Below are 26,662 nucleotides of genomic sequence, written 5' to 3'. Positions count from 1 at the left end.
GTTCATCAAACCAGTAACGTATACGTGCAGCGCTATCAACGCGGCAGTTGTTATCTTGGAAAACAAGAGTTTCCACAGATTACTCATCGTAAAGATGTATAATAAAGGGAAACACTTGGTCACTGGTAACTTTGAAAATAAAAATGAAGGTAAACAGGAACATGAATGACTGGGCCAAGCCATAGTGCGGAAAACACACCGAAAAATCACGGAGAAATGGTTCAAATGGCTCTGAGCACTATGGGACTTAACATCTGTGGTCATCAGTCCCCTAGAACTTAGAACTACTTAAACCTAACTAACCTAAGGACATCACACACATCCATGCCCGAGGCAGAATTCGAACCTGCGACCGTAGCAGTCGCGCGGTTCCGGACTGAGCGCCTAGAACCGCTAGACCACCGCGGCCGGCCATCATGGAGCCACCTTCGGCTTGAGCAACATCCTCGACAGACTATGGGTTAAACCTCTTATTGGTCCGCCAGTGCACACGAAGCCTTGCATCATTTGAAAAAGGCGCAATCATGAATCGTCAAACCACACTACATACCTCCAGTCATCTGCTGTCTACTTTCTGTATTTTTGTGTCCATTGAAGACAGGCAGCTTTACTGACCGCTGTAAAAATTGGCCTTCTGTGAGACAAACGACTCAAAAGCTCGATTGCATGCAGCTCCCTTCACAATACCGCACCGGTAATCTGTTGACTCTGACCTGCATTCACTGACTGCAGCAGTCTCTATCAAGTTTGAAATCGATCGTTCTTGATAAGGCGTAACGCTCGTTTCCGGCCACTGTCGGTTGGGATCTTTTTACGCCAAATTACGTGGCTGCAGGTTGTTTAGCATTCGTTGGAGACTCATCGGACAGACATCGGTGATGCACAAAACGATCGTGCAGCTACAATACCAGTATGGTAATGGGCATCTCTAAACACGATAGCTCAGTTGCGTCTCCAAATCGACCCATCTTACTTGGCTGGTACCATACAGTCAGCGATGGAGTAGGTATGTAAGGGGCATTCGGGCACAGTGTGTGTGATCGATGACGTCACAGATGACGCACTCTGTGGCCGAATGCCGCTTCCATACCTACTCACATGACCACCTGGTACTAGTTCTGTACCATCTACTGCGCTTCAAACAGAGTGTGTTCATTTAAGGACTAATATTTCATCCGTTGAGTTTATAAAAAGGTATAGAGGATCATAACGAAATGGTAGAAAAGTGAAATTTTTGAGTGACAATACCAATGAAGACAATTTGCATATACTACTGCATCTACATGTCCCTACGCCGCGCTGTTTGAGAACCCCGTCCACCTGGCGCACCTTCACCACCACATCCCACCGTTCTCAGATCTCCACCCAGTCCATGTCCTTTTCTAGCGTTGCAACCAACCGTCTTCCCCTTGTAGTAAAACGATGTCATTCCCAAGATATTTGAGATACGATGGGATGAGCAGTGACTCGTGCGACTTGTCAACCAACAACTTTTACAAAACTACGAGAACAGGTCGAGGAGGTGTGCCACAACCTACCTGAGGACATTATTCGCCATGTGCACGATCGACTGAATGCCAGAGTCAGCACCTGCATGGCCGCCTGTGGAGGCTAAACCACGTACTTATGTAGCTGTTTCAGCATGGGTCGACACCGGGTAGCTTATTACGGTTTGTGATTCTGATCTGTTAATGTAATCTTCCATGTACTCCATATGCAATGTTACAACATTAAATATTTAGTGAATAGGAAACCACTGAAAGATAGTGCTTTTCTTTGCGCCAGTGTATATGAAACCTAATCCAATGCTGTCTGATTTTTCTCTCCACTTTTCCAAGATCTGTCGTAGTGTGGAAGTATGGCATATACATTATATACGAGCTGTGAAACCAATTTATTCTTCTTAGATCGTAAAATTAGTTCCCACTCTATTTTTATTAATTTCCTTAAAATTCTCTTTATTGAGTTTGTGACACAAATTCCACAACAGCTCGCACAAAATTTGCAACACCCTTCGTCATACTACACTACTGGCCATTAAAATTGCTGCACCAAGAAGAAATGCAGATGATAAACGGGTATTCATTGGACAAATATACTATACTAGAACTGACATGTGAGTACATTTTCACACAATTTGGGTGCATAGATCCTCAGAAATCAGTACCCAGAACAACCACCCCTGGCCGTAATAACGTCCTTGATACGCCTGGGCATTGAGTCAAACAGAGCTTGGATGGCGTGTAAAGGTACAGCTGCCCATGCAGCTGCAACACGATACCACAGTTCATCAAGAGTAGTGACTGGCGTATTGTGACGAGTCAGTTGCTCGGTCACCATTGACCAGACGTTTTCAATTGGTGAAAAATCTGGAGAATGTGCTGGCCATGACAGCAGTCGAACATTTTCTGTATCCAGTAGGGCCCGTACAGGACCTGCAACATGCGGTCGTGCATTATCCTGCAGGGATCGAATGAAGGGTAGAGCCACGGGTCGTAGCACATCTGAAATGTAACGTCCACTGTTCAAAGTGCCGTCAATGCGAACAAGAGGTGACCGAGACGTGTAACCAATGGCACTCCATACCATCACGCCGGGTGATACTCCAGTATGGCGATGACGAATATACGCTTCCACCGCGATGTCGCCAAACACGGATGCGACCATCATGATGCTGTAAACAGAACCTGGAGTCATCCGAATAATGACGTTACCCATTCGTGCACCCAGGTTAGTCGTTGAGTACACCATCGCAGGCGCTCCTGTCTGTGATGCAGCGTCAAGGATAACCCAGCCATGGTCCCCGAGCTGATAGTCCATGTTGCTGCAAACGTCGTCGAACTGTTCGTGCAGATGGTTGTTGTCTTACAAACGTCTCATCTCATGACTCAGGGATCGAGACGTGGCTGCACGATCCGTTACAGCCATGCGGAAAAGATGCCTGACATCTCGACTGCTAGCGATACGAGGTCGTTGGGATCCAGCACGGCGTTCCGTATTACCCTCCTGAACCCACCGATTCCATATTCTGATAACAGTCATTGGATCTCGACCAACGCGAGCAGCAATGTCGCGATACGATAAACCGCAATCGCGATAGGCTACAATCTGACCTTTATCAAAGTCGGAAACGTGATGGTACGCATTTCTCCTCCTTACACGAGGAATCACAAGAACGTTTCACCAGGGAACGCCGGTCAACTGCTGTTTGTGTATGTCAGCACGTTGTAGGTGTTGCCACCGGCGCCAACCTTGTGTGAATGCTCTGAAAAGCCAATCATTTGCATATCACAGAATCTTTTTCCTGTCGGTTAAATTTAGCGTCTGTAGCACGTCATCTTCGTGGTGTAGCAGTTTTAATGGCCAGTAGTGTACTTCCTGTCGAATTCTACCTGTATCCAATTCCCTCACATAGGTAGTGTTACACAGAGCCCACTGCACCAGCGTTTCTAGACGACATTCATAACAATCTCAGCAAGTATAAGATAATCGTTTTAATGCTTGTCAATATATTTTCTTGCATTTTAATGATTTTAATCAAAGGCTAAATAGCATAGCCGTTGCCAGAGCCCTTGCCGCTATTTTTGTTAGCAATAGATAAATAAAAAAAGAAACTCATGTATTGTATTGTATTGTATTGAACTGGGGACCTAGAAACGATAGAGAGGCTTCGTCCCCGCCGTAGCCCTCAGTGGTTCACAACCCCACAACAGGTCACAGCAGTACACTCACCCAACCGCCGCCCCAATCCGAACCCAGGGTTATTGTGCGGTTCGGTCTCCCTGGGAACGTCTCACAGCATACAAGACTAGCCACAAATGTTTGCGTGGCAGAGTAATTATAGTGTACGCGTACGTTTGCGCAGCAGTGGCCGACATTGTGCAACTGAGGCGGAATAAGAAGGGTCAGCCCGCATTCGCCGAGGTAGACGGAAAACAGCCTTAAAAACCATCCACAGACTGGCCAGCACACTGGACCTCGACACTAATCCGCCGGGTGGATTCCTGCGGGGGACCGGCAAGCCTTCGCGCCCGGAAAGCAGTGCGTTAGACCGCACGGCTAACCGGGCGGGAAACTCTCATGTAGGGTAAATATCCGTACACTGGCACCTCCAGGAGAGCGTTTATTGCTCGCTTCCGGAAAGGAAGAATATTAAGGCTTATCATCCTATCGATGATAAGGTTATTACAGATATACTTTCGCCACCCTTTTAAGCAGTGACCGAATAATGAAACATTACACATTGCTTGCTAGTAATGGAACTAGTTTTTTATTAATTTTTAAAATCATGAATTTGTGACAGAATTTCGTTCCAGTTTCAATACGTCACCCCACGGTCGCTTCCAAGCATTACAGTAGTTCTACACAATGCTTGGCTGTGAGCACTATGGAACTTAACATCTGAGGTCATCAGTCCCCTAGAACTCACAACTACTTAAACCTAACTAACCTAAGGACATTACACACATCCATGCCCGAGGCAGGATTAGGACCTGCGACCGTAGCGGTCGCGCGGTTCTAGACTGAAGCGCCTACACAATGCTTCCCCTGAAATAAATAAACCACTCAGTTCTGTTCAAATGTTCAAATGTGCGTGAAATCTTATGGGACTTAACTGCTAAGGTCATCAGTCCCTAAGCTTACACACTACTTAACCTAAATTATCCCAAGGACAAACACACACACCCATGCCCGAGGGAAGACTCGAACCTCCGCCGGGACCAGCCGCACATTCCATGACTGCAGCGCCTTAGACCGCTCGGCTAATCCCTCGCGGCACTCACTCAGTTCTGTGAAACGGCGGCAATGCCCAGAAGAAACAAAGTTGATTCGGTATTTGTAGACTTGCAGAAAACATCTGATTCAGTACTTAATCTAAGTCGTCTAAAGAAAGTTCGTTTTCATTGCGTGAATAACCACGTTTACGACCGTATCGAAAATATCTTGAGAGTCACTGATCCTAGAGGCAGAGAGTCAGCTACAAACAATGGCGTGGAATCTGCTGTGCCTCTGGGCAGCGTAATGGGAGCGTAGCTGTTCATGTTACACACGCCGTCCATAAATAATGTTACAGTTTCTGAGTGTAATAACTTTAAAACTGTAGTAGATAAAAACAAATAGTGTTCAGAATGTGACAAGATAACCCATACATCTTTTTTTCCTGATGCCACGGATTTATTGAAAATATTGACGCCACAGGAGAAGGTAAAGCGTAGCCCGGTTCAGAGAGACGAAATGAAGTACCCAAGGGCAATGAAACTAAAGAGCACACTACGAAAGGCAACTACCGTACCGGCCAACTATTCTGGCCTAGCATACGTTATTTTCGGAAACATATTAACAAGGGGTGGCTCGCTCATCTGTTTCAGACCCCAGCGTAGACATGGCACAGCAGGTGTCAAAAGGAGTCAGAAAAAGTCCGTGCATATGGCGGCCAGAGTGTTAGAAAATGACACAGAGCGCAAAATCATTCATAATAGCTTACAGCAGGTGGGCAAAAATACGGAACTACTAAACACGCAACACATTACCACGGCTAATACGGTGTAGGAAAACTGTTGGCATTCAAAACAGCATTCAGTCCTCTCGGAATGGATAAATACTGGTCCTGTACGGTTTTCAAGGGAATCTTATACCATTCTTCTTGCAAAATAGTAACGATGTTATAGATGGATAGCGATCACGCCCCCTTCTCTCTAAAGTAGACTACAAACTCTCAATAGTATTGATGGCCAAGGGAGATGCAACAAATCATCCTCGTGCTCACAAAACCACTCCTAGATGATGCGAGCTGTGTGAACAGGGGCCCCGTCACCTTGGAACTCAGCATCAGCACTGAGAAATAGTCGTTGTACCATGGGATGGACCTGATTGGCCAAGTCAAGTACAAATTTAGAAATACCTGCTAATCAAATTTAGCCAACTCAAGTACAGATTTAGAAATAACTGCTAATCAAATTATCATTGACATTAAGAAATGGTTTTAAGCTAATTCACTATCATTAAGCTTTGGAAAGGCCCCCTATATTCAGATTTCCTTCTAGCATGTGTATAACACATGAAAACATGCAGATCGAACACTTTGACAGTGTTAAATTTCTGGGACTACAACTCGATAATAAATTCAGTTGGGAAGATCATACCACAGAATTGCTTAAGCACCTAAACAAGTCTGTATTTGCAGTGAGGATGATGCCAGATGTAGGAAATATAAATATAAAAAACTTTAAGATTTTGCTTACTTTCATTCTATCATGTCATACGGGATCATATTCTGGGGCAACTCACCAATCCGAGCAAGTGTTTTTTAGCGTGCAGAAGTACGTAATAAGAATCATTTGTGTTGTAAATTGAAGAACATCATGTAGAAACCTGTTCAAGGAGCTTTGTATTCTAACCACTGCTTCTCAGAATATTTATTCCTTAATGAAATTTGTTGCAAGTAATATATCTCTATTTCCAACCAATACCTCAAAACATAGTATCAATACTACGAATATGAACAATCGACATAAAGACCTAAAATCACTTACCTTGGTCCAAAAAGGGGTCCAATATTCAGGAACACTTATTTCAAACAAATTGTCAGCAACCATTAAAAACTTGATTTCAGATAAAGCACGGTTTAAACAGAGTTTGAAAGACTTTTTGATAGGTAACTCCTTTTACTCTATAGATGAATATCTTAACAGAGACTGTTAGGGCAGCTTAAGTAAAAATGTTTGTTAGATTTCAGTTTTGACAGCACTTTGTCACAACAGGCAAGATTAGATATTTTGTGTATGATAAATTTATTAACAGTGAATAACGATGTTTCATTTTGACAGCGTATTAATTCTGTAAATATTAGCTGTTCCAGTTTACTGTACTGTGTTCACCTAGTTTGACAATCTCCTGAAAAATGATCAAGATAGTAAGTATTATATTCAAATGTTTTACGTTTTTTATATTATACTTTCTGACATGTTCCATACCCATCTCATTTTTTGGGTCTATGGAACGAAAACTGTATCTAATCTAACCTAATGCTCACATAAGCTCAGCATCAGCAGTGTTCCACTGTACCATGGGATGGAGCTGATTCGCCAGAACGTTCATATAAGCTGATTATCACCACTGGGGGACAATCATTGTGCATGGGATGGACTTGATCAGCCAGAATGCTCACATAGCCTGAGTATCACCGCTGGGGAATAATCATTGTACCACAGGATGGACCTGATCTGCCAAAATGGTCACATAAGCTCAGCATCACCGTTGGGGAATAATCACTGTACCATAAGATGGACCGGATCTGCCAAAATGGTCACATAAGCTCAGCATCGCCGCTGGGGAATAATCATTGTAGCATTGGATGGACCTCATCTGCCAAAATGGTCACATAAGCTCAGCATCACCGCTGGGGAATAATCATTGTCGCATGGGATTGACCTGATCTGCCAAAATGGTCACATAATGCCTTGGCAGTAAAGCGAACTTATAGAGAAAAGCTGCAGTCTATGGACTATCCAGATATGGCTTCCCAGATCACCACCGAACCCAAGCTGTACTTCACTCTTGGGACGTGAACTTGGCCAGAAGTTTGAAACGGTGTGAAGCAAGAAACATCCGACCACGTGACTTTCTTGCACTGCTCCATAGTCAACATTTTATGCCTTCGGTACCTATTTCCCTGTTAGGGGCATTTCTATCACTGATGAGTTTTTGAAAATCCAGTTTTCCCTGTCATCTGCAGCTTGTGGAGCTCCCTTGGCGCTGTTTTGGCGCCGACATGTTTCGAAAGTGCGGCAATGACTTCTGCAGTGACTTTTGCAGCTGTCGTCCTCTTATTTCTCTTCATAATCTCTTCAATGACCGATCACTCCACATTCACATTAGTCCACATTGTGACTTAGAGGATGATGTTTATCCAATTTCCCTGTATGTGATATAAATCTCCGACACGGTACCCCTTGAAAAACAAAATAATTTGGCTCTCTTGCTTGCGATAGCACCCACGATTAATCAAGAGAAAGAGCTTCACAAACTGAGGAAGTCAATAACGCGTTGGTGCACCTTTGGCCCTTCTGCAAGCATTTGTTCGGGTTGGCACTGATTGATAGAGCTGTTAGATCTTCTTCTGAAGGATATCATGCCAAATTCTGCCCAGCTGGCGAGTTTGCTGGAGAGCCCTCCCCATACTGGTCCTAACGTTCTCAACTGGGGAGAGGCAAAGATACAGTTTGACGAGTACGAAAACAAGCGGTAGGAACTCTTGCAGTGTGCGAGCGGGATTTATCTTGCTGAAATAAGCTCAGGATAGCTTGCAATGAAGGGCAACAAAACGGAGCGTAGAGTATCGTCGACGTAATAAGGATGACGCGGATCACGGCCAAAGGTGTCCTGCTATGAAAAGAAATGGTACCCCAGACCACTACCGGCTGTCGCGCCATATGGCGGGCGATAGTTAGGTTGCTATCCCACCGCTATCCGGGATGGCTCCAGACACGTCTTCGTTCTCGAATATCATTGCCTGGAGCGGACTCGTCTCCAGTGATGAGTCCGGCTTCGAACTGAGTCCCGAGGGCCAGTGAAGACGTGTCTGGAGACGCCCCGGAAAGCGGTCGATACCAACCTGACTGAAGGCCGCCACACGGCCCAACAACACTTGTGATGGTACGAAGTACCATTTCTTTTCATATCAAGGCCCTTTGGTTGTCATCCGCGGCACCCTTACAGCATTCCGGTATGTAGACGATATTCTAAACCCGGTTTTGTTGCCCTTCATGGCAAGCCATCCTAGATTTACATTACACTAAGATAATACCTACACACACACGGCAAAAGTTTTTACTGTTCGTCTTTGTGCTTGCGAAATCTTACGTTGGTCACAAATGTCGCCGGATCCCTCCCCAGCTGAGAACGTTTAGAGTATTATGGCCAGGTCCCTCCAACCACCCCGGGATTTTGACGATCTAACGCGCCAATTTGACAAAATTTGGCATGATATCCCTCAGGATAACATCCAAGAACTCTATTAATCACTGCCAAGCCGAACAACTGCTTGCATAAGGCCAGAGGTAGACCAGCACGCTACTGACGTGCTCTTTTTGTGCAGCTCTTTCTCTTCAATAAATCATCAAAGTTTTCTCAAATTAGTTTTCCTATACATGTACATCACTTTTACCAATTTCCGTCCACTTCGGATTATTCCTTCGCGGTGCGTCAGTTTTTTTCCCCCTTAAGTGTATGACCTCTCAACTGAAAGGCTTGGCTAACACTCCATTAATGTTCAAGCATGCATTTCTGTCAACTCGGCTTTTCTGCATGCCAGGCAACTTGCTGAGTTCGGACAAGGGGACTAATGGACTTTCTCCATAACAAGCCACAGCAGTCCAGCCACCCCACCGCCGCCGCCGCTGCCGCGCACCGAACCCAGGGTTATTGTTGTGCGGTTCACCTCCCCCCCCCCCCCCCCCCCCCGCCCCCATAGAGTAATTATCGTGTTTGCATACGTGGAGGCAGTGTTTGTGCAGCAATCGACGACATTGTGAATTCTGGCTCGTTCCCCTTATTCTGCCTCAGACACACTGAGGCAGATGGAAAACCGCCTTTAAAACCACCCACAGGCTGGCCAGCACACCGGACCTTGACACTAATCCGAGGAACGAGTGAATCCGTGCCGGGGACTGACACGCCTTCCGGCTCGGGAAGCAGCGCGTTAGACCGCGCGGCTAGCCGGGAGGGCAATAATAATGTGCTTGCAATAATGCTTAGTATATTGTTTAAGCATACGTTGCACATCGAATAATTTACGCTATATCAGATCTAAGTGTGCACTCCCTATTATCAGTATTTCGTCAGTCACTACGATTATGAACAAAGGTCTGCAGACTACTATTGTGCGCGAATGTAAGTGAAGAGAATGCTCTTTCTTCCAGTAGTTTCCGCCTACGGTCAGGAATGTCAGTGTTTGCTTTTGTTTTTCCTTTAGTAGATGGCCTTTCCCTTGCTGTCTTTCCTTAATCTGCTTGTATCAAAAATGGTTCAAATGGCTCTGAGCACTATGGGACTTAACATCTGAGGTCATCAGTCCCCTAGAACTTAGAACTACTTAAACCTAACTAACCTAAGTGCAGCACACACACCCATGCCCGAGGCAGGATTCGAACCTGCGACAGTAGCGGTCGCGCGGTTCCAGACTGAAGCGTCTAGAACCGCTCGGCCACACCGCGGGCTGCTTCATATCGTTTGATGGTTTTACCGCTGGACTCAAGAACTGTGTACAATTTGTTGTTGACAGTTTGTATGGGCAACCTATGAACTGACTGAACTGCTCTCTGCAACCGGTCGTCCTGCAAGCCTATCCTGAAAAGTGTTGTGTGTTAAATGTACCACGCAATTTTCTAAAATTCTTATCTCTTTACTTTTCCGAACATTATCTAAGGAAGTTGAAACCTGACACACATAAAAGCATAAATTAATTTACTGACATTCTTTGGGTGGGGTTGGGGTGGGGGGAGGAGTAGGAGGGGATTTACGTGACTCCCATGAATCCCCCTCTCCCAATCCCGTGTATGTGGATCGGCGCCATGAATGCTAATGCCCGGGCAAAACATGTAGTCTCGAGAATTTGCCTGTATGGATATATGAGGGACGAGCTAGGCGGCTCTCTTCCTCTCTACGTATTTTGGTGCAATTCTCTATAAGTTAATATCATTTTAATATGGTCACAGACAGACCACAGATGGCTCTGAGCACTATGGGACTTAACTGCTGAGGTCATCTGTCCCCTAGAACTTAGAACTACTTAAACCTAACTAACCTAAGGACATCACACACATCCATGCCCGAGACAGGATTCGAACCTGCGACCGTAGCGGTCGCGCGGTTCCAGACCGTAGCTCCTAGAACCGCTCGGCCACCCTGGCCGGCGACAGACCACAATTCAGGTACTTGCGCCCTACTGAACAAGCGAGCATCGCCGCCTGTCACATGTGTCATTTGCGTTAATGAGTCACCGTTCCGTCATCGGACATTAAAACTGAAATATGCACTTATAATGAAGGAACTCGAGAATCGTTGCGGCGAGAGAACACAGGGGAGGGGTCCAGCTGTGTCGAGCAAACACAGCATTGCCGGAGTGGCTCGCCTTAAGCTGTGGGCTGCGCTGAGAGGCAGGCACTCAGCCAGGGAAGCTCCCCTCTAAGTGGATTTCAACACAATAGCCTCTGCTGCCCTCTTGTTGGGCTAAGGTCATCGGTCCCTAGCCTTACACACTACTTAATATAACTTACACTAACGTACGCTAAGGACAACACACACACCCATGCCCGATGGAGAACTCTAACCTCCGACGGGGGGAGCCACACGAACCGTGACAAGGCGCCCCGACTTGGCGGGTACCCCGTACTGCAAGTTCTGTTAATAACAGTGGCATGAGTGAACAACATTTGACGATAGCTATGTGTGTTGCAGATGTCAATGTAGGCTAAACTGAAAGTAGCGACATATAATATTCTGTGAAGATTTATTACAGTGGTGAAACGGAACACCAACTCTAAGTGGTTATTATCCGTATATGACAGTTAAACTGAATTTTCTGCCTTAGTAAAAGAAATAATAAAACTATAACATGGTGAGCAACATGAATGTAGTGAAAGGACGCTATAATGTAAACAATCCATATGAACACACAGACATGCTGAAATTACTCGACTACATAATGGTTCAAAGGTCTCTGAGCACTATGGGACTTAACTTCTGTGGTCATCAGTCCCCTAGAACTTAGAACTACTTAAACCTAACTAACCTAAGGACATCACACACATCCATGCCCGAGACAGGATACGAACCTGCGACCGCAGCAGTCGCACGGTTCCGGACTGAGCGCCTTAACCGCGAGACCACCGCGGCCGGCCTCGACTACATAATGAAATTACCAAAATACCAGGGACAGTTAAGCAGTACGTTCAGAATAAAACAGAAACTTGTGCTTAATAAAGTGAAATGAAATCAGTATAACATTAAGCCTCTGACCACACAAGTGGAATGTCTCTCATCACAAGACATACAGCAGTGTCATGGAGAGTGCTGTAGCTATGCAGCCAGTTGTAACACAGAATGTGGAGAGTCAAATACGAGCTCATCTGCTGTACCTCTTAAGAAATTGTTTTATATAGATATAGAAAAGCTACATCCGACTCTGTTGTTATTTTCTCAGTAAAACTTTTACTTTTCAGGTAAAAATTAAATCTCACTGTTTTCGGATTTGCATACATCTACCAATATTCAATCTCTTATTCCATTTTGAGGAAAGTCTCTGATAAAAAACTCTTTCCTTTGTATCTTATAGTCCCACATCACACACAGATACGGAACTTGTTCCCTTATTTTGTTTCTGTCATAGTTACTACGATATTTTGAAATTATGTAACTCTCTACAGATATTTCAAAGAGTTTACTGTGAAAATGTTGTCAATGGCCAGTTCACGTTTGATGCCTTTTGACGTTGTACACCGAAGAGCCAAAGAAACTGGTACACCTGCCTAATATCGTGTAGGGCCCCCTCGAGAACGTAGAAGTGCGCCGGCCACTGTGGTCTCGCGGTTAAGGCGCTCAGTCCGGAACCGCGCGACTGCTACGGTCGCAGGTTCGAATCCTGCCTCGGGCATGGATGTGTGTGATGTCCTTAGGTTAGTTAGGTTTAAGTAGTTCTAAGTTCTAGGGGACTGATGACCACAGATGTTAAGTCCCATAGTGCTCAGAGCCATTTGAACCATCGTAGAAGTGCCGCAACACGATGTGACATGGAATCGAATAACGTCTGAAGTAGTGCTGCAGGGAACTCACACCATGAATCCTGCAGGGCTGTCCATAAACCCGTAAGAGTACGAGGGGGTGGAGATCTCTTTTGAACAGAACGTTGCAATCATCCCACTTATGCTCAATAATGGTCCTGCCCGGGGAGTTTGGTGGCCAACGGAAGTGTTTAAATTCACAAGAGTGTTCCTGGAGCCACTCTGTAGCAATTATGGATGCGTGGGGTGTCGCACAGTTCTGCTGGGATTGTCCAAGTCCATCGGAATGCACAATAGACCGACATAGACTGAATGAATGCAGGTGATTAGACAGGTTGCTTACGTACGTGTCACCTGTCAGAGTCGTATCTAGACGTGTCAGGCGTCCCATGTCACTCCAACTGCACAAGCCCCACACAATTACAGAGCCTCCAGAGCTTGAACAGTCACTGCTGACATGCAGGGTCCATAGATTAATGAGGTTATCTCCATATCAGTACACGTTCATCCGTTCGATACAATTTGAAACGAGACTCGTCCAACTAGGCAACGTGTTTCCAGTCAGCAACAGTCCAAATTCGGTGGGCTTCAGTGTACATTACTGCATACAAAATGTAGATAATGTATGGAAATTATTTTTTAAGCTGGAAGGAGGGCCATTATCCCTTTCCAGTCTCGAACAAGTGGTTGACACATACTGGTGGTTGGCTGCTATGATGATGATGATGTTTGGTTTGTGGGGCGCACAACTGCGCGGTTATCAAATGGCTCTGAGCACTATGGGACTTAACATCTATGGTCCCCTAGAACTTAGAACTACTTAAACGTAATGAACCTTAGGACATCACACAACACCCAGTCATCACGAGGCAGAGAAAATCCCTGACCCCGCCGGGAATCGAACCCGGGAACCCGGGCGCGGAAAGCGAGAACGCTACCGCATGACCAGGAGCTGCGGACGCGCGGTTATCAGCGCCCGTAGAAATTCCCAACCCTTCCTCAGTCCAGTCTCACCACTTTCATGAATGATGATGAAATGATGAGGACAACACGAACACCCAGTCATCTTGAGTTGGTTGCTATGGGCTGTGACGTGCCACACGTGAGGCAGTGTCTACGTGTTACACAATGAACATGTCGTTATTGATATGTCTTTCAGTCAGTCTAATACCATCTTCAACAACTGTTAGCAAGGTAACAAATATTTTCTTATTATAATTGGTAGAGAAGACCTATGTGCAGTGGAAGATACCAATGAGAGTTTTATAAACAGCCAACAGATATGTACTAGAATCTATATAATAATGGTTAATGAGAACAATACTCTTAAATTGTGACGTGGCCATCATACTGAACAGGCGTGGTTAAATCACGACATACTACTTTTTTATAATTTTTAAAACTGAGCACTTTAAGAACGTCTGAGACATTCAAACATATACCAAATGGGAGCTCATAATGGTCACATTTGGTAAAAGATTATTAATACGTATTTGGAAGGAAATAACCTACGTCAAATCTCTAGACAGCTCAAATTATGAGTTGAAAAGTTCTATAACTCGAAGAGAAATCGGGCTACAATACTTCCTTAACTCCTTTATGGATACGTAACTCTGTATTTTTTCTAAGCATTCAATGTTCATGTAACAACACTTGTTAATTCTTCGAATAGCAAGACTGTGCTAGTTTCCTTGCATAGCCCAACTAATCAGACAGGACAGATTTACTCATCATAACGTCTGTAACAAGTCTTCAATGATGCGAGAGAATAGTTCTTCACACAGTATAGGTAAGTTATATCGCTTGGTATATTTTGATGAGGTAACCAATCATCGTAATCAGCACGTAAGCTGAAGAGTTGCATCTCAGAATATATCTGAGTGAGTTGTTTACAAATTTTACCGAAATCCTCTCACATACCAGTCTCTTTTAGACAGCGCAGCCTAATTCACTGGTAGCGGTGTTTTGTCCCCGCGCCCCTTCTTCATACCTCTCTCTCTCTCTCTCTCTCTCTCTCTCTCTCTCTCTCTCTCTCTCCCCATTTTACCATGAGTGATATCCCCATCCACTAAACTTAGCTTAGTAATCCTGCTTCAAGCAAATCCTCCTGCCGGCATCACGCCACACCTCCACTACGTGCGAAATTTGACAAAGAACCCATGCATCAGCTGCGGTGGTATTCGTGAACAAGCATGTAACTGCAACAGCAACATACATAGATAAAGAGCCTCTCATGTTATCGCACAAGAGTACAAAGAAAGTGTCGCTCTGGACAAACATACTGTTGGTTGCAGAAAATGTAAATGCAGCACGCTCACCGTAAAGGCTGCATAAAGTCCACATTAAAAAGGCAGTATCGAAAATATAGAGACAGTTTTTCTCATCTTTCAGTCTTTCCGCTGGGTCAGCTCGCAGCACTGTCACATGTTCTTCTCTTTTTCTTTCTTTCCTTAACACGGGCTCACAATATTTCAAGATATTGTGTTTGAATCTGTTGGAACGTGTTTACTCTCACAAATATGAGCACTGAATGGGTTGGGCAAACGATATTCCCGTTCGGGCATGCTGAAGACTTCATTTCCCTATACGCCGCAGAACTCGATACAGTATCGAGTGCTGCTCGAACAATAGCGTGGCATTTGACTGACACAGCGCGAGGGCAAATGATCGCGGGAAACTAAAAAAATGCCAAAAGAACAAGCTATAGTTCTACTTCAAATCTGACAGTTTCTTGAAACACAATTGAAAATGATATTAAATCGTTCTACCGTACAAACTCCTGTGTTCGTTCTTTCCGCTCGCTATACGAGATTGGAATAACAGAGAATTGTGAAGGCACTGAAATGTGATTTGCAGAGCATCCATGTACATGTAGATGAACTTATTTACAATAAGAGTTCACATATAGCATTTATGGACACCGTATATAAATATTTATGGTGATGAGAACAGACAAAGGCGACGCAATTGTCCTAAAATATTAGTCGAATCTCAAACCAATAAAAAGTTTTATTTATTGGAGATTGTGGTAGTTTATTAATTGCACTGCAAATGCGCATTTCCGTCCCTGTTAAGATACTTAAATAACGGTAAAAATGTTACCAGTTTTTAATACTCTTTAAAACTAGATGTTATCATTCAGGTCAAACAAGGGAGAAAATTAGTTGGGAACTGAATGCACTGCTTTAAAGAAAATAAATCATTAAACTGCGATCGCCAAACTAAGCAACAGCGGCAAGACCCACTAAGAAGACATCTACGGGCATCACTAGAAGCAGGACAAGCTAAACCTCGGTAGGGAGCCTACATAAGTTCGAGAATTCGTTTGAATCGTGACTGCGATCATTTATTTATATATTTGTCACTTTGTTTATATGTGACATGACCTATAAAATAATTTTAAAGGTTATTTTTATGATTAAAATCCATAATAATATTGATAACGCGGAGGCATACTTAGAAGATGGTGCCAACCGATCTCGCCAGATCATGAGGCGATCGAAAGCTCAAACAAAGCATGAGCTGTCTCGAGAGCGATCCCATCGGAAGAGTCTGTACCGTGTATCGTCGTCTCCGCATGTCTCTCGCGCACCGTAGATTGCGTTAGTATGGGGGCGGCGCAGGCTACCAGCTCTGCTTGACAATTACATTTGGGTGGTGTGGGTGAACATGCACGAGCTATTGTGGGATGAGACACTTTTCTTTGCAGTCGCGCTCTAGCTCCATTTAGTTTCACTTACGTAACGTGAACTGGGCCTATTCACAGACGATGCTATCAGTATATTTTCTGGAATTTATATTGTTGTGGGAAATTTTATAAGGGGCAATGAAAAAGTTTCCGTTTGAGGGAGTTGCTGCAGAGTATAAGCAACGTAGTGTGATTCTGATGCGGCTATATAAACACCGACAAGTAGCCAAGGAATTAGTATGGCATTCGTATATTTCCCCCGTGTGTGCGGCTTATGTGGAATCATCAACTATGGTGACGTTATTACCAAACGCGGCCAAAGAGGACCAACGTGTTGCTCTTCCTTTCATGGCTGCCGAAGGACAAACACCGGTAGACATCCACTGCCGAATGAAGAATATGTATAGGGCAGCATATCTGTCAAAAACCACCGTTGTGGAATGGTGTGCCAAATTCCGTGCTGTTCGCCACTCGACACAGGACGCCAGTCGATTTAGTAGCTCATCCTCATTCATTATGGGCAACTCAAGTGGGAGACACTTGAGCACCCGCCCTATAGTGCTGTGTGAGTAACACGCCTTCAGTCCCTTAATACAGTTCTTCAAGAGTCAACGATTCCTGTCAGACGAGGCAGTCAGCAGGCAGTTACGGACTTTTTGATGCAGCAGGACACGGTGCTTAGGTGCTTAGACAAACGGGTATTTCAACCTGATGCGTCGGTGAAATGACTGCCTCAATGCTCACGGCGATTTTGGTTGATTGACAAATCGATTCTGGACTGTATGCCCTTCGAACGGGAACATTTTGATCTCCCGTTATATGAAAACCTAACGAAGACATTTATCAAACCCCTTACTGCCTGCCACACTCCATGAAAGCTGTATCGCCCACTAGTGGGTGGTAGGGATCGGGTTGATCACCAGTTCTTTCCACAGGCTCTGAAGAATAACAGATATATTAGATAAGCGTTCTCACTGATCGCAGTCTCTCACACACAGATGATGTATAATTTCACGTGTGTTGTGAGCGTCTGGATTCACAGGAAATACAACTGTATACTGCGCTCTGCGTAACCAGTAACATGAGAACATGTGCAGTGGGTGAGGAACGAATTTAGTGGAGAGGACACAAATGTACGACACCGTGCAGATGTATGCAAGCACACCATGGTTCCTGTGTTAGCGTGGGACGTAATGCATAAGAACACATGGAACTTTTATATCATGTCAACATGGTGGTGTTCTTCGAGCAGAGGTTTCGTGGAAGACTTTGCCAATGTAGTCGTAGACATGTCAAATCAAATAACACAATGTTGGGTGGTTTTTGAACTCCATCGATTCAAGTTACAGCCTGTATTTGGATGTTGAGAATTTATGCATTTTCACCATGCGATAGTTTCTATCTATTTTTACCATATGATTCTGGTGTAGATCATGTCTGTGCACGACCTAATAGTTTGCCACTACAAAGTTCAATCTGGCGTTGATGTATACTGTTACGCTCTCCAGCAGAATATTCCAACCACCTACCTACCGAGGAAATTTAATGTATATTTGGTGAAGTGAAAATGGCTCTGAGCCTATGGGACTTAACATCTGTGGTCATCAGTCCCCAAGAACTCAGAACTACTTAAACCTAACTAACCTAAGGACATCACACACATCCATGCCTGAGGCATGGTTCCAGACTGAAGCGCCTAGAACCACACGGCCACACAGGCCGGCTTGGTGAAGTGAAAATGATTACAGATATGTGATGTCATTTTGTCAAGTCTGCCGTTTTGGGCTCTCCCTCATATACTGCAGCGTTATCTTATTTAACAGCCAGTATTCGTGATTTAGTGCATAAATTGCTTTGAATAAAATGTTTTGTCTTTCCTCTGTCGTAAAGACGTCGACATGTCAGTGGCGTAACGAGGTCAAACTTTGCTGACAGATTGTCTGCTACACACTTCGGTAGACTGGCATGCACTTGTTCAAGAGTTTATCTCACTTTTGTTCGTTGCAGTTCACATTGACTTTCTGAGCTAGTCAGCTGCCGCGTCGGATTAGCTGAGCGGTCTAAGGCGATGCAGTCATGGACTGTACGGCTGGTCCCGGCGGAGGTTCGAGTCCTCCCTCGGGCATGGGTGTGTGTGTTTGTCCTTCGGATAATTTAGGTTAAGTAGTGTGTAAGCTTAGGGACTGATGACCTTAGCAGTTAAGTCCCATAAGATTTCACACACATTTGAACATTTTTTGAGCTAGTCAGCCATTGCCTATTAAACCTAGCATTCTGCCATGCATGGTACCGATGTTCTCAGAGTTAGGAGTCGGCTCACAGCCGTGTTAGCGTGCGGAGCTGCTCCGCGCGCCGTCCGACGCTCGGCTCTCGGTGGTGTTTACTTCCACGTCGCGGTGTTTGTGTCTATTGAGTCCAGTACTAACGTAATCCATGGCGCACTCGTACCGCCGTGCAACGATCAAAGTAACGTTTCAGGCCGAACATCCACGACCCAGAGCTTTCGAAGTCGAACAGTTCATCCGAGAGGATCTACGTTTGAACCCTCAGGACGTAATCGGCATACACTTTTCCATCACTGGAAGTGTTGTCTACATCAAGATGTCGACGGAGGAAATTTGCACTGACATAATTCACCGTCATGCCACCGGACTAAAATTTAAACACTCTGATGGACACATGGGTGCTGTGACAGTCGCCCATTCTGGATTCGGTCTCCGGACATTGCGGGTGTTTGACCTCCCGTTCGAAGTGCCCCAGGATGTGGTCATTGCCGCTTTCCAACCATATGGCACCGTCTTGGGTCACGTCGCGGAGAAGTGGCAAACATTTACCACCTACCCCTTACTAAATGGCGACCGGCAAATAAAAATTGAGCTGACGAAACATGTCCCATCGTACCTGCTGATTGGCGGTGTGAGGGCCATCGTCATGTACGATGGACAACCACGAACGTGCGCAGGATGTGGCCAGGAGGGACATGTACGTTCCTAATCCTTACACCGCCGTTTAATACAGACGACGTTACGTGAAGAGACCCTGGCTTCGACGGTCACGTCCTTAGCCATCACCTACGCCAAGATTGCACAGGACCCCGTCGTGCCACTCCCGATTGCGCCAGCAGCATTGTCAACGCCACCCGCCGCAGAAAAACGCGCCGACGACACAAGCACGGCGCCGCCTCCAGTGCTCGCTTCAGGACCGTCCGGTTTGCAGACCGAAACCGATGTTCCTGTTGGAACCATGGACGTTGACCTCGGTATCGTGCCGACGTCTGCCTTCGTCCAGACAGGTTCGGCGTCAGATGACGGGCGACCACATTCTGATTCAGAAGGCCACATCAGAAAACAGCGGTCGCCTCGCAAACACAGGAAACGAAGACGAACGCCTTCCGATGACGCCCTTTCTCAGACGGCCCCGCGAGATGTCGACCTGATGTCTGACGGTGATCCACATTGCGTCCAGTCACGCGATGTGGCAGCAACAGGCGCCCCTCCTATGACGCCTCCTCTCCCAGCCAAAGACGTGTCCTCGCCGTTGTCAACGAATGATGACGGCGGTCCCCCTGCCACTCATGATGCGGAATCCACAACACCCGTTCCAGAAGTACGTGACCGTCTCATGTCCACGTCGTCGGCTTCCTGGGCCGATGACGTTGAAGGAGAAGTGGAACAGACTGCCAGCGTATCTGCACAGGAGTCCATCACGGCGACAGTGGGGCTGGCGCCCCGCCAGTAATTATCACCACCGCGGCACCACCGGCGGGTCACCACCTACCGGCTACTTCTACCGCACGTTCGGCAAATACTGAGGATGGCCGTACACAGCAATATCGTATCGCCACGATGAATCTTGCCACCATTCGTGCCCCCCACAAACTGGCCATGTTCCGAGACATTATTTACTCTGCGGGTGTTGATATAGCACTCTTACAAGAGGTGTTTGTGGCTGACTTCCTAGTTCCCAACGGATACAGCGCCCATGTTTCCCCCGCATCCGACACCGGTAGCGGCGTCGCCATCCTGCTACGCGACGGACTCTCTGCAGAGGACGTCATCTACCTCCCCACTGCGCGAGGTGTGGCCCTCACACTGTTCGGCGTGCGTATTATTAATGTCTACGCTCCGTCCGGAACTGGCCGCCGTCATGACCGACAAACTTTTTTTGCCGAAAGCGTCACACCCCTCTTCACAGGTCCGCAAGACGATTTGGTACTCGGTGGGGATTTTAACTCTACACAAGAGCCCGCGGACCAACTCCAGCGACATTCACCTTGTGCATCTCTCTCAGTGATCATCGACCGTCTACGACTTGTTGACACTTGGGAGAAGCTCCACGGAATTCAACCGGGCTATACATTCTACACCTCTCACTCGTCAAGCCGCACAGATCGCATCTACGTTACCCGCTCCCTTGCTGATGGCACACGTCATGCGGAAGTCTGGCCCTTGGCTTTTTAAGACCATGATGCGTACCTCTGTGACGTCACTCTCGCCCGACAGCGAGTGTGGCATAGTCGTGGTCTGTGGAAACTCAATGTCGCTCACCTGACCTCCTCAGACTGTCGCCGTATGGTCGAAGAAGCGTGGGCACGCTGCCGCCATCGTCGAGAAGCCTATGACTCCACCTTATCATGGTTGCTCTCCTGTGCAAAACCGACCCTCAGGAAGACATTGATGAGTTATGGGAAGGAATTTAAGGCGTGGAAAACTAATACCCTGCACTTCTACTACACCATACTACGTGATTGTGCGACGATGCCTATCTCGCCAGCCCGGCGGTCGATGGTCCATCGCACGAAGGCGCAGATCTCCTTGATCATGCGGCGTTACTTGGAAGGAACCGTAGTCCGTTCTCGTGCTTCTAATTGTATCCCTCAAGAACGTCCGTCGATGTACCACCTCCTTCAGGAACGACAACAACGACGACGAGCTTTGATCCAAGTACTCACTGATGTGGAAGCGCGCCGGCACGACACCCAACAAAGCATCGGTCGTGCTCTCCATGCTCATTTTGCCGGGCTCTACGCAGCCGTACCGCATTCTGCAGCACTGGTCACAGAAGTCGCTCAGCTTATTACGAACACTCTTCCTGAGGATGCAGTGCATGACCTCCAAGACGACGTAACCACAGATGAAGTGGTAGATGCTATCAAGGTGGGTACCAATAACAGATCTCCTGGACCTGACGGTATACCCATCGAATTTTATAGAAGTTTTCACTATTTGTTGGCTTCCACGTGGACGGCAATCGCACAAGAGCTGATGTCACCGATGACAGTGGTCCCGAGCGCCTTTCTAGATGGCATTATTGTCCCCGTGCATAAACCGCACGGGTTATCGAGGGTCCAGGACTATCGACCAATTACTTTGCTCAACAGCGACATGAAAATATTCACACGGCTATTGGCATCGCGACTCAAGAAGGTCGCACGTTACATCACATCCTGCGACCAGACTTCCCTAGGAGGTGACAACAACATCCGTACGGCCCTTTGCCGTTACAGAGACATGATAGCATTGGCGCATTATCAACGTCTCCCTGGCACCTTGGCTTCACTGGACTTTAGCCAGGCTTTCGACCGTGTTGACCACTTCTATTTACGGACAGTTCTTGAGCATATGGGATTTCCTGGCGGTATTGTCACAGTGGTCATGAGCCTGTTGAGTAGTGCAACCTCTAAAATCATGTACAATGGTCGCCTCACACCGCCCCTGGTCATGGCACGATCTGTACGACAAGGCTCCCCTTTTTCCACGATTTTGTATGCTTTCGCCTTGGAACCCCTGCTCCAGGGCATGCGCCAACGTTTGGAAGGTATGGCTGTGCACGGCCACCGTTTTTGTTGTACAGCCTACGCAGACGACATAGTACTATATCTGCGCAGTGAAGATGAAGTACGAGCGGCACTGACATGGGTGGCGACTTACGGCGAAGCGTCGGGGAGCTGCCTCAAGTGTCAAAATCCAAGGTCCTGCTCATTGGTGAGGGCTTGCCGAAGAGATGCGTTGCCCCCCTTAGTGTCGCCGCCACCATACGATGTCTTGGACTTGATTTCGCAGCAGATCTGCGCCGCTCAGCGACTATCAATGGTAGACGCTTGCTACAGACAATCAGAGAAAATCTGGCAGATCACCGGCTACGAGCTCTCGGCGTTATCCAACGCGCACAATACGTGAACATGCATCATGCTTCCCGTATACCACATGTGGCTCAAGTACTACCAGTCCCAAATCTCCCGGCCCGACGACTGTTGATGGCTTTCGGCTCCTTCGTCAGCTCGGGGATGTTATTCAAGGTGCAGTATGAATCCCTTGCACTGCCACGAGATCGTGGCGAGGTGGGACTCATCCACGTGCCGACTCGTGTCAAGGCACTTTACGTCAGCCCACAACTAAAACTTTGGCATCGTTGCCCGCAGAGCCTTACTAGCCTCCTGTTTCACACCTTTGCGCCGGCCTCCTTGTCCGCCCCAGTATTGGTATTGACCATTCCAACCCCCTTTTATTACATCCAACGATTTTTCCTGGGGTTCAGCTATGTCTACCTGTCCTTACCACTTACACGTTTGTACCTCACGAAAACAGTCTCCGAATTGTTACAACAGTGCCGCCCGTCCAACCCCATCGAACGTAAGTATCCACAATACGTGTGGCGACACATATAGAAGGCGATCCATGCGCGTTTTCTCGAATGAGACGTTCAATCAGCGTGGTACATCACCGTGAATGGCAAACAAGTTAACCGAGGTCGTCTACACAGCATCCATCTCGCCGATTCATCCCTCTGCACCCACTGTGGAGTGGTTGACACGGATGTCCACCGGTTCCACTGTGGCACAGCGTTCGATGTCTGGACACTTGCGCGGCGAATTTTGGCTTTTCTTACTCGACAGACACCAGCTCAGATCGACGTCCACATGCTTTTGTACCCCGATAAGGCTTTCTATCCCTCTGCCAAAACTCACCCTGTGAATTGGATCTGTGGCCACACGATCCGCTATCTTTTTACTTCTGGTCACAAGTCTACGCTAGGATATTGGACTTACCTCAACGAACGACACTGCGTCCTGATCCGTAACCCACGCTACAAGCAATATTTTCCAATTTCTTACGGAGCACCTTCGATGACCCACCTCGTAGCTGGAACCTCCAAGCTCTGAGAAGCTGAAAACTGTATTAACCGAACCGAACTGAATAGATCTGCTACCCAGAACCCACGCCTACGCAATGAGAAGACACGTTTGGACGAGCTGGCCTGCTGTAGGCGGAGACACTTCATCCGCTCCTGTAAGAACTGATCTTTAACTACAAGTCGCACGACGACTTTCTATAAAATCAAAATAAATAAATAAATAAAATAAAATAAAATAAAGAAGAAAAAAGCGGTCTAAGGCGATGCAGTCATGGACTGTACGGCTGGTCCCGGCGGAGGTTCGAGTCCTCCCTCGGGCATGGGTGTGTGTGTTTGTCCTTAGGATAATTTAGGTTAAGAAGGGACTGATGACCTTACAGTTAAGTCCCATAAGATTTCACACACATTTGAACATTTTTTGAGCTAGTCAGCCATTGCCTATTAAACCTAGCATTCTGCCATATGTGGTACCGATGTTCTCAGAGTTGCTATGTTAGTCTTAATTCCAACTATTACGTTACGGGAGCTAGAGTCTGCCATCTGTGTGCAGGCAGTTCAATTCCTCAACTAGACTTTTCGATAATTTCACCTGAGTGATGTTGCTTGTGGCACCAGAGGTCTGCATATTTTTATTTTTGACAAGCTTCTATACGGCGTGTGTCAATTATTTATCTAACCGATTTAGATGCTTCCTCCCTTAATGACAGAAGACTGTGGTTTTGCACTTTGTTAATGCGGTTTAGTATGTAAATAGTTTTATGTTTGCAGTATCCTCTGCAATTTCTGGGTGATCTTATTACACACAGAACTCCTATTCAGTTTTGTAATTGTATCATATTAGCTCCTTCCATAGTCAGCTGAGAAGTTTGTGAGTTTCTGTTGTGAATTTCCTGGGAAATCTAATTACTTCCTCGGGCTACTTTTTTTTCTAAGTGTACCTGCTACCTCAATAACAACGAGTGGCAACCTATACACATTTGTAGTATGTTAACTGTTGATGGTTTTCATGATAACTATTCAGCTCAGTTACTTTTTGTGATGACATTCTTCAGCTTACAAGCTGATCACGATGCTCGATGATTTCATCGACATTTACTAAGTGGTATAACTTAGACACAGTGTGAAGAACTGTTCTCTAGTATCGTGAAGGACTTGGTTCAACATGTTGTGTTGAGTAAGCCTGTCCTGTTTGAAAAGAGTTGCAAAGTGTTATCAGGAGAACTTTGAAATTTTAAACTGTACAGAGTTAAGTATCGCATAATGAGTTCAGGATTACTTGTAGTCTGATTCTTCTTGAGTTACAGAAAAACTAGTTATTTTTCAGCACAGAAACTGATATTTCTGCAGACTGCAAGAGAGTTATTTCATTTCCAGTATGTTCTAGTGTTCTACTACAAAACGCCACTTTGATCTGCTCTCGCTCAGTGCGTGAATCAGTGTTTCAGATTTTCTTAAATCGCTCAGTTTAAAAACAATAAAACAAAATTTCTTGATATAGCCGCTCCTACCCATTTTGACACATGCATCATACATCCATAATATTAATTTCATAAAGTATTATTTTATAGATGATATTAAAAATCTATGAGTTATTAACGAAGCACTCATCAGTATGAGATGAGCTGATATTTGCTCTCCGCATTCTGTTCCACAGCAGTCTGCACGGCTGCAGGACCCTGCCTCTCGTTCACTTGTAGGACCCCAGCCTTAATGTTACATTGATTTCATTTCACTTCTCTTATACACAAGTTTAAGTTTTATTCTTAATTAACTGTTTAAACCACGCCGGCATCTCTGTAAATTTTTAATTCTGTTGAGTAAACGCGACAGATTGTGTGTTCATATGGGTCATGTATATTGTAACATCCATTATACTCTCAGTGCTTGCCGTCTCGTAGTTCTCTTCTTTCTCTCTTGTCCTAACACAGGATGCAGTATGAATTGGGAAAAGTAACTTAATCGGCTTACATGAGGTATACTATTGATAATGACTATTTATTATAACTGTTAGCTTTCTTCACTATAATAAAACTTCGCAGAGTAGTATAAGCCACTGTTTTTATCTTACCCTACATTGACACCTGCAACTCAAATAGCTATCCTCCAATGTCCTTCACTTACAGCAGAGTCAGAGACAGATCTGGAAAGGTTTCAGAATGTGTAGGACCCCAGGTAAGAAGTGATGGAGTAGTAGACCGCTGCCGCAATTCGGTGAGAGGTGCTGGCCCCACATCGAATCCGCCCGGCGTGTTAACGACAAGGGCTTCTGTGCCGGTAGCCTGGATACGGTTTTTAGGTGGTGTCCCACATAACACTTCGTGAATACCGGGCTGGTATCTAAGTCACGATTCATAAATATTTTGGAAATGTTCTCACTCTTTTACATGAGGTAACAGTAGACGCAGACAGACGGAATACACAAATTTCGACGCGTGGCGGCAGGCAGGACATTGGGCCACCCTCTATCATGCACATTGCCAAATCCAGACTAATATGGTGGTGAAGATATGGGATAAGGTCAGGAAGAAGAAGAAAACTAACGATTCGACAACTTAAGTTTGATACAGAAAACATTAGCAAATGGACCTTAGTATACATAATAACGAATCGTATAGAAGGGCAGTGCATTGGCAGAGCTGTCATTTATACTGAGGTGATTCATGTGACAAGGTTTCCAAAGTGATTATGGCCACACGACAGGAATTAACAGACTTTGTACCCGAAATGCTTGTTACAGCTAGACGCATAGGTCACTTCATTTCGGAAATCGTTACGTAATTCATGATTCTGGTATCCACATTGTCAAGTGTGTACCGAGAATATTATCTTTCACCACGGAAAACTCAGTGACCGTTGACCTTCACTTAACGACTGAGAACAGCGGCGTTTGTATTGAGTTGTCAGTGCTAACAGACAAGCAACACTGCGGGAAATAGCCGAAGACAACAATGAGGGACGTACGATGAGCTTATCCGTTAGGACAGTGCGGCGAAATGTGGTGTTAATCGGTTATGGCAGCAGACAGCCGACATCGCCTGCAGCACCTCTCCTGGGTTCTTTA

The sequence above is a fragment of the Schistocerca serialis genome, chromosome 3 (assembly GCF_023864345.2).
Source record: "Schistocerca serialis cubense isolate TAMUIC-IGC-003099 chromosome 3, iqSchSeri2.2, whole genome shotgun sequence".
Lineage (NCBI taxonomy): Eukaryota > Metazoa > Arthropoda > Insecta > Orthoptera > Acrididae > Schistocerca > Schistocerca serialis.
The sequence above is the reverse complement of the archived record's forward strand: the minus strand, read 5'-3'. Positions refer to the sequence as shown.